Below are 12,262 nucleotides of genomic sequence, written 5' to 3'. Positions count from 1 at the left end.
TGTTTCACTTAAAGCAGTATCTCCATAAACTTTTTGTAGCTCTCGATGCGCTTCAGCCGCCGTTTTTGTTTTTTTTTTGAATGAAAGAGGAAAATCAACACTTCCTGCAAATGACGATTATTCGGCACCAAATCAGACATTTTCACAAAACCAAAAGTATTTGATACCAAAACGAAATCACTTATGTGTCGAAGTAGTTTGTTTACCATATGTCTTAGCGAAAGCTTTTTAGGACAGGACGAAATCGATTCTTACATACGGATGCGAAACGTGGACCGATTTGCTAAGGGTTAAATGCAGGCGAAAAACTCTGCTATCGATGCAATTCACCTGTGCTCTCAAAGTGGCTTCTTCATACAGAACTGTTTCAGAAGCAGCGGTTTTAGTTATCAACGAAACTATTCCTATAGATTTTTTAGCACAAGAGCGCAAGAATATCCAGAATTCCAAGACCACTCTCCCCCGACATTAAAATTTAAATACTCAAACTTTAGCAAATAAGATTGAACTGTGAGCAGGACGCTAGATGGACAGCGAGACTGAACTTAAAAAAGTGGGTAGAAAGAAAGCACGGTGAGGTTAGCTATTACCTCACACAGGTATTGTCCGAACATGGGACCTGTTGCATGTATTTGTGGCGAATGGGAAAAGTGAACCTAGCAAACTGCATTTGTGGAGATACTGAGTATGTGCGTCATGGCTGCAAGAAATTATTTTTTCGACTTTCACTTGTTTTTTCTTATTTGCTAATTTGTTTCTGTTGAAATATGCAAGAGACGGGTGCACATGTGGTGAACAAAATGAATTTTGTTTTTTTTTTCACTACACGATTTATTGTGCTACTACTTTCTGCTTTTACCGGCAAGAGTGACTATGAATGGCTAATCTCAATTTACCGCACATCTCCACTGCGTAGTAACACTCAGAAAATTTTACTTTACTAGTATTTTGAAGCGCATGGCGTATGAGTAACTTTCAGTTGGCCTTTATTTAGAATTGCGATTTGATATAGGAAAATTATATATTGAAATATTATTGTGCTATGCAGATTTACGTATTATTGTGTTGGTTATGTAATGGAACTAGGCTTGCTATGCAACAGCATGCCATTTGAATTCACTCTTGTTCTCTCCATGACAATAAACAAAACACAAGAGCAATCACTACGAGTACAAGGATGTGTATTAAAGGGGGAGCCTGGTTTATAAGGTCAAAAACATCAATTTTTTTTTTCCTTTTAAGCGATTCCTAATATATTTCAGAATATTCACACAAAGTTACAGAGCCTAATTCTCAATATTTCCGTAGATACAAAGCCAAAGGTAGGCGAGCGTTAGGTAGTTACGCTGTGACCTCACCGCAAACTTTATCTTCTTTTCTCGACTTTTCATTTTTATGATTTCTTTGAATTGGCGTACATGAATGAAAAAAAACTAATGGACCTTTTGAAATGAATCATAGCTTGTTCCCTTCAGTATTAAATTATCTTCTATTTGAACTAACAAAATAGATTAAAAAAAAATTTTTCAAGGTTTTTATACCAAGTTGAAGTGAATTTTTTTTTATAGAAAGGCATTTTTTTCTTTAAAACCTCCAAAAAGTTGAAATTTTGGAATTTCTCTCAGTTTTCTTAGTTCATCTAGAATAAAAAATCATGATAATTAGAAATCCATTTGAATTTTTTGCGTTAGATAATAATTACGAGCTGTATCTTCTACGCCAGCTGGAAACTCCAGCGTTGCAGCGCTCTACTAATTTCTATGTTAAACATTTTTTCAACTTATTTTAACCAGTACAAAAATTTTTTATACTTTTTAAATGTTCATTAAAAGATAGAAAAAACTTAGCAGTGCTAAATTAATTTTTTCCTTAAAAACAAAATCGCAAAGAGATGCAATTTTTAGACCTCATAAACCAGGCTCCCCCCTTAAGAGTCCAAAATATTTTAGTCGCCTGCGCTCGAAGAAAAATATCTTAAAATTTTAGAATAATATACTTTGGTCGCCCCTCGCCAAGCAATGGCAAATCTCAGAGTGTATTTCTGCGATGAAAAAGCTCCTCATAAAAACCATTTGGCGTTCGGAGTTGGCTTAAAACTGTAGGTCCCTCCATTTGTGGAACAATATCAAAACGCACACCACAAATAGGTGGAGGAACTCAGAGAAACATAACAGAAGTGCTCGCGCCAATTATTTATCTTATTTTTTATTTAAGTAAATAATAAAATATTATGTTTTTTTAATAAATTGTGAATTTTGGAAGAAATGCCAGGTATTTACTGGTATATATATACACATTTTCCCGCTATTCCTAGGTGAAGATAAAGCCTCAATAGCCAACCTATAAATTGTTTCTTAACGCTAAAAATTTAATCTGCGGTCTGATTTTTTCGCGCTTCTTCTGCTTCAACTTGCCACCTCCACTTGTTGGCTGGTCTCCCACGTCTCCGAATTCTTTGAGGGTTCCAATCTAGCGTTGCTCTTGTAACGTCATCTTGGAGTTCATACTATGAATATGCCTGATCCATTTTCATTTACAAAGCTGGATTTTTATGTGCCATATAAATACATTGAGGGTGGTGGCGGCGCACGCCTCTCTACCCCTGCTTTATCGATTTTGAAAAAGTGTTTGCCATTTTTAAACAAGAGGCAATTTGGCAAGCGGATGCATGCAAATGAGTATCTGAAACGTTCTACTCCTTATAAAAGAGCTATACGCTCGCGTTTCCTACCGTATGAAATACGAAAATATTTTAAGTGAAGACATCGAAGTTCAAACCGGTGTTCGGAATTTACACCGGCTGTGTATTATCTAAGCTCTTGTTCAACTTACTACTGCTCCTAGTAATGCGACAAGCCTGAGCGGTTAACAGAAGCATCTGCTTCGGTTTGAGCAGTCGGCTTAAAGATCTAGGCTACTGCTGTTGGCAAATACTCACATATATCAATAAAACTACAAGGGGTAAGCGACGCTGCAGCACGAATCGAACTAAATGTCAATATTTTAATTTTTCTTCAAACAGTTTGTATATTTTGAAGCCAAAATCAAATTTACTTTCATTAAAATTTAATAATAAAATCTACTGCAAAATTTATTTCACATATGGGAAGATTTACTAAAGAAAGTTATTGCTCCCCATTTGGAAGAATTTCATTATACTATATCTGAAAAATTCGTGAGTATTTCTTTCGCTATTACTATATACTTATATAAAAATAATTCAAAAAAAATTTGATCTTTTGTATTTGGAGCAGCGTTTTGTCTGGCTGCGCACCTCGCAAAATCAAAGGCGTCTTGCCGCAAACGCTGAACAGCCTAACAACTTAAATTGCTCTAGACAAAAATAATCACTAATAGTCAATTATATATACATATAAATAATATGTTTCTCTTTGAACATAATTCTTCTGAAAAAAATAATAAAAAAAAGCTTATTTTACCAGCCTTTAGAGTATACCCTTAAAGGGCTAAAAGTAACGTATGTATGTAAAGAAGTAATCACAAAAAAACAAAAAAAAAACAAAGTAGAAGCTTTAAGTAATTATTTTCAAAAATCTCTATTTGCATACATAAGATCAAACATTCCCAGCATAAAATAATTTACATCACAAGATTTCGCATCAAATAGAAATAAACTTTCATTCTAAACTCTGACATAACTTACTCTCGAACTAGTACAGCAAATTGTTTTAATTCCAAAAGAAAGACGTCAACGCACCCAAAAGTGCCACACTAAAGTGTCCACTTTTATTGCTTCCCACAAATGGAAGTCCATTTCATGGCGCCACGGAAAGACTGATGGATTTTTACGATATTTCACTGCCAAGCGATATTGGATCGAAATCACGACCATGTGATTAAAAGCTGATATGCCATGCCTAAAAACACTTGGCTTACATGACCTCGTAATGCACACATTTCATCTACTTGCTAAGTGGCTTGAGGCATGTGGAGGCATAAAAGTCTGGTATTAAGCTTAATTACCAATTGTCTATTCACACATGCACACTTACAAATGTACGCCATCTCATTGCCCTGATTTTGCTATGTGTGGATGGCTGTTATTAAATGACTGGCACATTCTATTCAGCAAACAATGAAACTACAGCTTTACAGCTGAGAGTCAATGGTTCGCCGTGTGTAGAGTATCGAATGGGGGCGAGTGAATAAAAGCAAATGCGCCGCTCATGACTGATGATCACTTTACTAATGTGAATGGTTGTAGTAATGTGGTTGACAGAAGAATGAAATATAGTTCTATTAAACAAAATTTGTTTATATCTTATTTAATTTATTTAATTTCAAGTTTATTTGTATTTAACTTAAATAAATGATTTTATCCAAATTCTACACCAACTATAAAATATGCTGGTTATAAAGCTGAAAGATGATTAAAGACTAGTTAAAATAACTTTATAATATGCAATGGCCTATTTCCATAACAGAGATGGGTTCATGCCTTTAAATTGGTGTTGAACTCAGGATGAGTATTATTTTCAGTATAATAAAGAAAAAAATGAAGGTATAAGTAAAATATTTTTTGTTGTATTTTTTATTATTATGGAAGTAATATAGTTTACTTACTTATGTAAAGTACATATGCGAGAAATTTGGCTCTAGTTTCATTCCGAGTTAGAAAATTAAGGGAGGAGCCTGGTTTATGAGGTCTAAAAATTCCATCTCTTTGCGATTTTGTTTAAGGAAAAAATTAATTTAGCACTGCAAAGTTTTTTTTATCTTTTAATGAACATTTAAAAAGTATAAAAAATTTTTGTACTGGTTAAAATAAGTTGAAAAAAATGTTTAACATAGAAATTAGTAGAGCGCTGCAACGCTGGAGTTTCCAGCTGGCGTAGAAGATACAGCTCGTAATTATTATCTAACGCAAAAAATTCAAATGGATTTCTAATTATCATGATTTTTTATTCTAGATGAACTAAGAAAACTGAGAGAAATTCCAAAATTTCAACTTTTTGGAGGTTTTAAAGAAAAAAATGCCTTTCTATAAAAAAAAATTCACTTCAACTTGGTATAAAAACCTTGAAAAAATTTTTTTTATCTATTTTGTTAATTCAAATAGAAGAGAATTTAATACTGAAGGGAACAAGCTATGATTCATTTCAAAGGGTTCATTAGTTTTTTTTCATTCGTGTACGCCAATTCAAAGAAATCATAAAAATGAAAAGTCGAGAAAAGAAGATAAAGTTTGTACTATAGCTGTCCGGTCACAGCGTAACTACCTAACGCTCGCCTACCTTTGGCTTTGTATCTACGGAAATATTGAGAATTAGGCTCCGTAACTTTGTGTGAATATTCTGAAATATATTAGGAATCGCTTAAAATGAAAACAAAAAAATTGATTTTTTTGACCTTATAAACCAGGCTCCGAGAGAGTTAATGCTTCGCTCTTTTTTTTGGTTTTTATTTCAATAAATCAGGTCGTTTAATCGATCTATTCAGAGGTCTAACTACAAAAGTTAAAGAGGGGAAAAGTGCGGTTTTTTTTATAAGTACGAAGCTTTAATTTAAAATCTTACAGTGCGATTTTATGAAGTTTGAATTCCCTTCAAATTCTGCGAGCCAAGAATAAACATATTTTAAACTCGTTCAATTTCGCTAATATGTGAGGCATGGCATGCAGAGGTTGGTTGAAAACTAAGAAATCAAAAAAAACAATTAGTAAAATTGAAAAAAAATTAAAAAAAAAAATGTATGTTCAATATAATTTCCTGCAACGTCAGTAGACATATTCCAAAAATCCGCCAATAACTGTATGCTATCTCTGCAACAATCAGCTCTGCAAAATACTTCATACACTTTCTTTTGTTTTTTTGTTTTGAAATGCTAATGAATGCGTTAATAACTTTCCAAATAACATTTCGATATGTAATTCATGTAAAGTATTAGAAATTTCTCACCTAACCAATCCTGGACATTCCCAAATAACATTAGTTTGAGGAAAAAGAAATCCATTACTTTGTTGGTAGATGGCAAAGTATCGATGAAAGAATTCAAAGTTTATGCTTCTTCTCAAGGCTGTTAACAATGGAAGTCAACAAAGAGAAATTTCGGTACATTTTACAGTTTTTCGTTGATAAAGGCAAAAATGCAAGCCAAACCGCTGAAATTCTGAATGGTGTTTATGATGCTGATACTATAAAATCGATCTAATTACGTGCAATTATGGGTTCATAAATTCCGTTCAGGTATTGTAAAAGACGCACCTCGCACATGCAGGCCTGGAAGTAATCGAAGTGGGCCGGCGTGTTAGTAGACCTAGCATCGCCCGCAAGCTACGGATGGGCCATAAACCAGTTTTAAACTAAACAAAAATTAGAGAATGGACTCATTTCTTAAATTAGGAACTTCAAATCAGTACACTCAAAAAAATTTTCGGTAGATCCAAATTACTATAAACTACGAAAAACTTGTATGAGATATTTTTTAAGAGCTTGAGAACTTAAACTGATAATACAAAGTAGAAATATTGTAATCTGGTAGATGAATTCCTAGCATTCATTTTTTTAATATGATGTCCGGCCTATGTCTGCTACGAGTTACATTGTCTATTCTATCAATCCAATTTTTAACTACTTTTTCCAATAAATCTGGCCGTATGGCGTCATTGAGGGCTTAAATATTGCAATAAATCAATTTTTAAGCGTGCGCTATGGCTAGTTGCGCCGTCTTATTTGAACCAAATGTAGATAATTGATGCTTAGCTGTTTAATATTTGGAAATAAAAATTCAGTCAGCAGTCTGCTCGCCATTCCCCGCGACGGAAGCTTCTCCCTCATTTCGAAAGAAATAAGGGACGATGATGCTGCCCAGTGCTCTATGAACTTAGCGAACAGATTTTTTTTTTTCAAGTAAATTTCCTCGGCTTGGAGGTATTGTTCTGGCGTTAAATAATTCTTTCGTCAAATGAGTTGCCAAACCTTACTGAACAGAAATGTCAACACAGTTTGCCATTTTCAGCTGTCAAACCACAGTTATCATGCAGTCAAAAATAGCACCCGATATTAGGTGAAGTAAATGTCTGTGCCGTTCTTCCGCTTTATCACAATTATTAAATTAATATATTGTACTTATAATTAAGTCGAAAATGTCCTTTTCTAAACATATAGACTTTATGATTGCCAAGTCTAGATCTATGCGTGGATTTGTAATAAGGAATTCAAGGGAGTTCCAGGATATTTCTACGCCGAAAAATTTGTATTTTTCTCTTGTGAGTTCAAACCTCGATTGAGAAAGTTCAAAAACGTTTCACTAGATTTGCTATTCATTCACTTCGTTGGCCTTGCAGCTTGCCTGCATATAAAAGTAGATGTCTTTTGTAAGCATTGCCAACTTTAGAAATGCGGAGAAAAACTTTATCGGTAATGTTTATAAGGGACATAGTTACGAATCATATCAAATGTCACTTCTTGCTGGAGCTAATACTCTTTAATTGTCCTACTCGTAACCTAAGACTCAGCAATATGTTCCATTTACCAATTTACCAATTTTAGTCGAAATGAACCGCTTGCACGTTATATAAGACAGTCTAACCAATTATGCAAACATTTGGATATATTCTCTAACTCACGAGAGACTTTCAAATCAAAACTTAATCTCGAGATACACTTTTTGAATTGTGACTAATGTATCTCACAGTATTGTTTACCATATATTATATTTAAGCTTTAGTATTAGTAATCTATTTAAGTTATACTTTAATGGATAAAATGAATAAATAAATAAATAAATATATGTAATTTCAAACGGCTCCAAACAGTCTTCAAACTAATCTTCTATGCCTGGACCATCGAAAAAGTGCTCATACACCGATGCAACGCGACGAATTACACGATTTATCATAACTTTTCACGGAATCATTTTATTGTGTTTGCTGTTCATATTGGGTCCATCGCTTCATCTTGGTCATAGTGGTACTGAAGAACTTTATAACGCACAATTGGCGGCACTAAATAAAAATTGTTTGAAGCAGTTTTTTTTTGTCACTGTAAATTATGACCTAAAAGAGCTTATTTTTTTTTTTTTTTGGTCGGGACAACTAGCAAGTCCAGCACCCACACAACATTAAGTCCATTGTACTGCACTCGGTTTCCTTTTTTAAGTTTCCTTAAATCTACCCGACCTCCGAAGAAATCTGAGTAGATCTTGTGGTGCCAAGGAGCCAAGGTGGTCGCTTCTTAACACATCAGTGCCAAAGACCTCAAACCTGATTCGCGCGAAGGCGGGGCAGACGCACAGGAAGTGGTCCGCCGTCTCATCCTCCTCTCCACATGTTGGGCAAAGTACGCTGTCTGAGATGCTCATGCCTTCCATGTGCTTCGTCCACAGAAAGTGGCCCGTCATCAGTCCAACCAGCCGTCTGCACTCCCTTCTGCTTAATTACAGAAGGGTTTCGACAGTCGATCGGACATGACAGGTAGCATCAGTTTAGTCCTTATGCTAATTTTGTGCTAATTTTTTTTAAATTATCCATAATTTTTACTTGGAGAATTTCAGACTCCCTGATTTTTCAGTCACTTCTACTTATCAGAAAAGGTTAAACTGGACTAGTTCTACTGCTAATCGGATCTAAATTGAGTTTGTCTGTAAAAAAAAAAATCATTTTTTTCTCACTCTTTCACTTAGTAATAAATTAGTAAAAAAATATCTCAAAGTTTCAAATATCATAACAACTATTTGCCTTATGTTTCTTCGAATAATTTCGAAAACTGAATTATTTTTCGAATAGTACTAAGAGTAATTCCATATCAACTGATCCAAGTAGTTTGAACATTCTCATCAATGATTCCAAAAGGTGGTTTATAGGTTTGAGTATAAAAAGAGGTTAATGGAAAAAAAATTTTAACTTTAATAATTAAGAGACTTGCTTATTGTTGGCAATTTTGATAGAGGTTTTAAAGTGAAATATCTTCGGTTCTTTTTAACAATTTTATAATTTTCTTTAGAATGTTTCGGATCAAATAAATAAAAAAAAAATTGTGAAAAAAATTGCGAACATTTTTTTAAATTTATTTAATATTAAGTAATTAATTATTAAAATTTTTTTCGAAATTTTTTTAATAAAAAATCTATCTTACAATTTTTTTTTTTATTTCTTTATAAAAACTTAAAAAAAAATTCTCTTATTTTCTATAAATATAAATTTAAAAAAATGTATAAAAATTATTTAAAAAAAAATTGTATAAAAATTAGTAAAAAAAAACAAATTTTATAAAAATTATTAAAAAAAAAAAAAAAATTATAAAAATTATTAAAAAAAAAATTTTTTTGGAAAACGTTATTTTCTTTTGTTAAAAAACCTTTTTTATTGTTATTCTGGAGCCCCCTTCTATTTTATTTTTTAATTTTATATTTATGTTAGTAGCTGAGGCTAGTCTCGATAGTCACTGCAAATTTCTTAGTGGGATCCACAAAGTTTTTCGAGTTGTATTCAAATATGTTACGTCCGAAAATCAGGGCAAATTGCTGCATATTTATATAATCTTTTTTATCATATTTATCATTTATCATAATAGGACTATGAATAAGTTCGTGCGGTTTTTTTTCGAAATTTGAAACTTTATTGACGTAAAATGGTTACAAATTTAATATTCAAAATATTGTCCATCGCTTACTACTACTTTTTCCTATCTTTCTGGCAATTCACGGATTCCCTTTGTGAAAAATTCGGTCGGTTTTGCCGCAATCCACGAATCGATCCATTTTTTGACTTCATCGTAATTACGGAAGTGCTGGTCAGCCAGGCCATGTTGCATCGATCGGAAGAGATAGTAATCGGATGGCGCAAGGTCTGGACTATACAGCGGGTGGGGTAGGACATCCCATTTGAGCGTTTCTAAGTATGTTTTGACCACTTGTGCAACATGTGGCCGAGCATTGTCATGTTGCAAAATAACTTTGTCGTGTCTATCGGCGTATTGCGGCCGTTTTTCTCGCAGTGCTCGGCTCAAACGCATCAATTGTCGTCGGTAGACATCCCCCGTAATCGTTTCATTCGGTTTCAGTAGCTCATAATACACAACACCCAGCTGGTCCCACCAGATACACAGCATAACCTTCAGGCCATGAATATTCTGCGCCGACGTCGATGTTGAAGCATGGCCAGGGTATCCATACGTTGCCCGACGTTTTGGATTGTCGTAATGGACCCACTTTTCATCGCCAGTCACAATTCGATGCAAAAAACCCTTTCTTTTGTGCCGTTGAAGCAGTTGTTCGCATGCCATAAAACGGCGTTCAACGTCTCTTGGCTTCAATTCATACGGCACCCAATGGCCTACCTTTCGGATCATTCCCATGGCTTTTAAACGTTTGGAAATGGTTGATTGATCAACTCCCAAAGTTTTTGCAACCTCTTCTTGCGTTTGAGCCGGATCTTGATCGAGCAATTCCTCCAATTCGGTATCCATGAACTTTGGCGGCGCACCCTCGCGTTCTTCGTCTTCCAAGCCAAAATCACCACTTTTAAAGCGTGCAAACCACTTCTGGCACGTTCGCTCAGATAGAGCATGCTCACCATAAACTTCCACCAAGATACGATGACTTTCGGCTGCTTTTTTCTTCATATTAAAATAATGAAGAAGAATTCCCCGCAAAAACACATTATTTGGCACGAAATTCGACATTTTCAAGTGTGGTAAAAATATTGTTGTTTACGCTTCAAATAAAAAACTTATACTGACGTTTGTGCCTTACGACAGTAGCTCTCCAATGAATGTTTGGAAATGTGGATCGATGGAATAATAATCAAGTTACGCCATCTGTTGTAAAACCGCACGAACTTATAAATAGACCTATTATAAGTGCAAAATTCTCCTCTAATTACGAGCTTTATAGAAATTCATTAACTACTAAGTGGTGTTGCTGTCGAGATATGTAAAAACATCGTGTTTATGGGTCGGTTTGGTATATTTTCAGATTATATATCGCCCATTTGCCTCACTAGTGTCATTTATCTGTCACCAGCTGGCATAGACTTAAAAAGTGCAATAAACCTATAGCAGGTAATCAATAGTCAAAATAACTCTTAATCCCAGTATAGAACGAGGTTGAGTTCTGAGTGGAGGAACAAAAGATCCATGAGAAAAATTACACTTAAATGGGGACGATATTTAAGGTAATTAGACTAAAACTCCTGATTGTATGTAAATATTTTAAATAAGTATAATCGCCATTGGTCGCTTCTCTTCATTGCGTTCTTATGACAGTGCAATTTGCGCTTACTTCTGTGCACTATTCTTTCAGGCATTCTTTTTTTATACTCCAGCTATTCATTGTTCGTACGCACAGGCAGCCGCAGCTATGTTGATTATTCTACGTATGACAAAAATTTTGCGAACACAGTTATTTCCGAAAAAGGCCTAGTGCGTCGATTCATTAATAAAAATAAAAAAATTGTTCAGCATCACGAAAACGTAATTTAACGTCGCTTATTTGTAAGTTTTGTTGCTATTAAATTAAACTTTTTGCCGCCCAGCGTGCTTACCTTTGTTAATTGTTTTTTGTGCTTTTCCTTTGTTAACAAAATCCAGTTCCTGTGAAGTGCTGCTGCTGACATTTTCTCTGTTATGCCATTAATTCACCAATTCGATTTCTGTTTCTGTTATTGTTATGTAAATTTATTTTTATTTTTTTAATACTTTTTTCTCTTTATTTAGCTGCGCATTATATTAAACGCCAGCTGTTGTAGAGCACCTATTTTTTTAATTAACAAATTTGTTTGCCTTGACACTTTCTGCCAATTGCTTCTGCTTCCTTTCAATTTATTTCAAATTTAATTTCACTACATTTCACTCATTCTTGTCATGCCTTCACCGTTATCTTTAACGCGTAACAGCACACATAAACGCACTTTCCCATACTACCTTGGCTGCTTTTGGCTGGCCGGCCAAGGGTGTAGCGCCTGTGAAGCAGCAATATCGGAAATAAGACGCAGCTTGAATTTTGCGTATTTTTTTTGCAGTGATTTTGGCCTTGTGTATTCTTTTATTTTATTTTATAAACCACTTACAATTCGAAGCAATTCAGCAGTTTGTATGTTTCCTATTTTAATTTTATTTACCTTCGAAACGATGTTCAAACTTTATTTAAGATTTGCTTAAACGTTTCAATAACACTTTGCTAACCGTCCCCGTCCTTTTGATTTCCAGCAGTTTTCGGGCACAGACTTTCAATTTCGAATGCTGTTATTTTCTGTGTTACTCTTTAAGCATGCCCTGCACGTATTTTCTGACGGCAGACATCT

Source organism: Anastrepha ludens, chromosome 2 (genome assembly GCF_028408465.1).
Source record: "Anastrepha ludens isolate Willacy chromosome 2, idAnaLude1.1, whole genome shotgun sequence".
Classification (NCBI taxonomy): Eukaryota; Metazoa; Arthropoda; class Insecta; order Diptera; family Tephritidae; genus Anastrepha; species Anastrepha ludens.
This window is presented reverse-complemented; position numbering follows the sequence as displayed.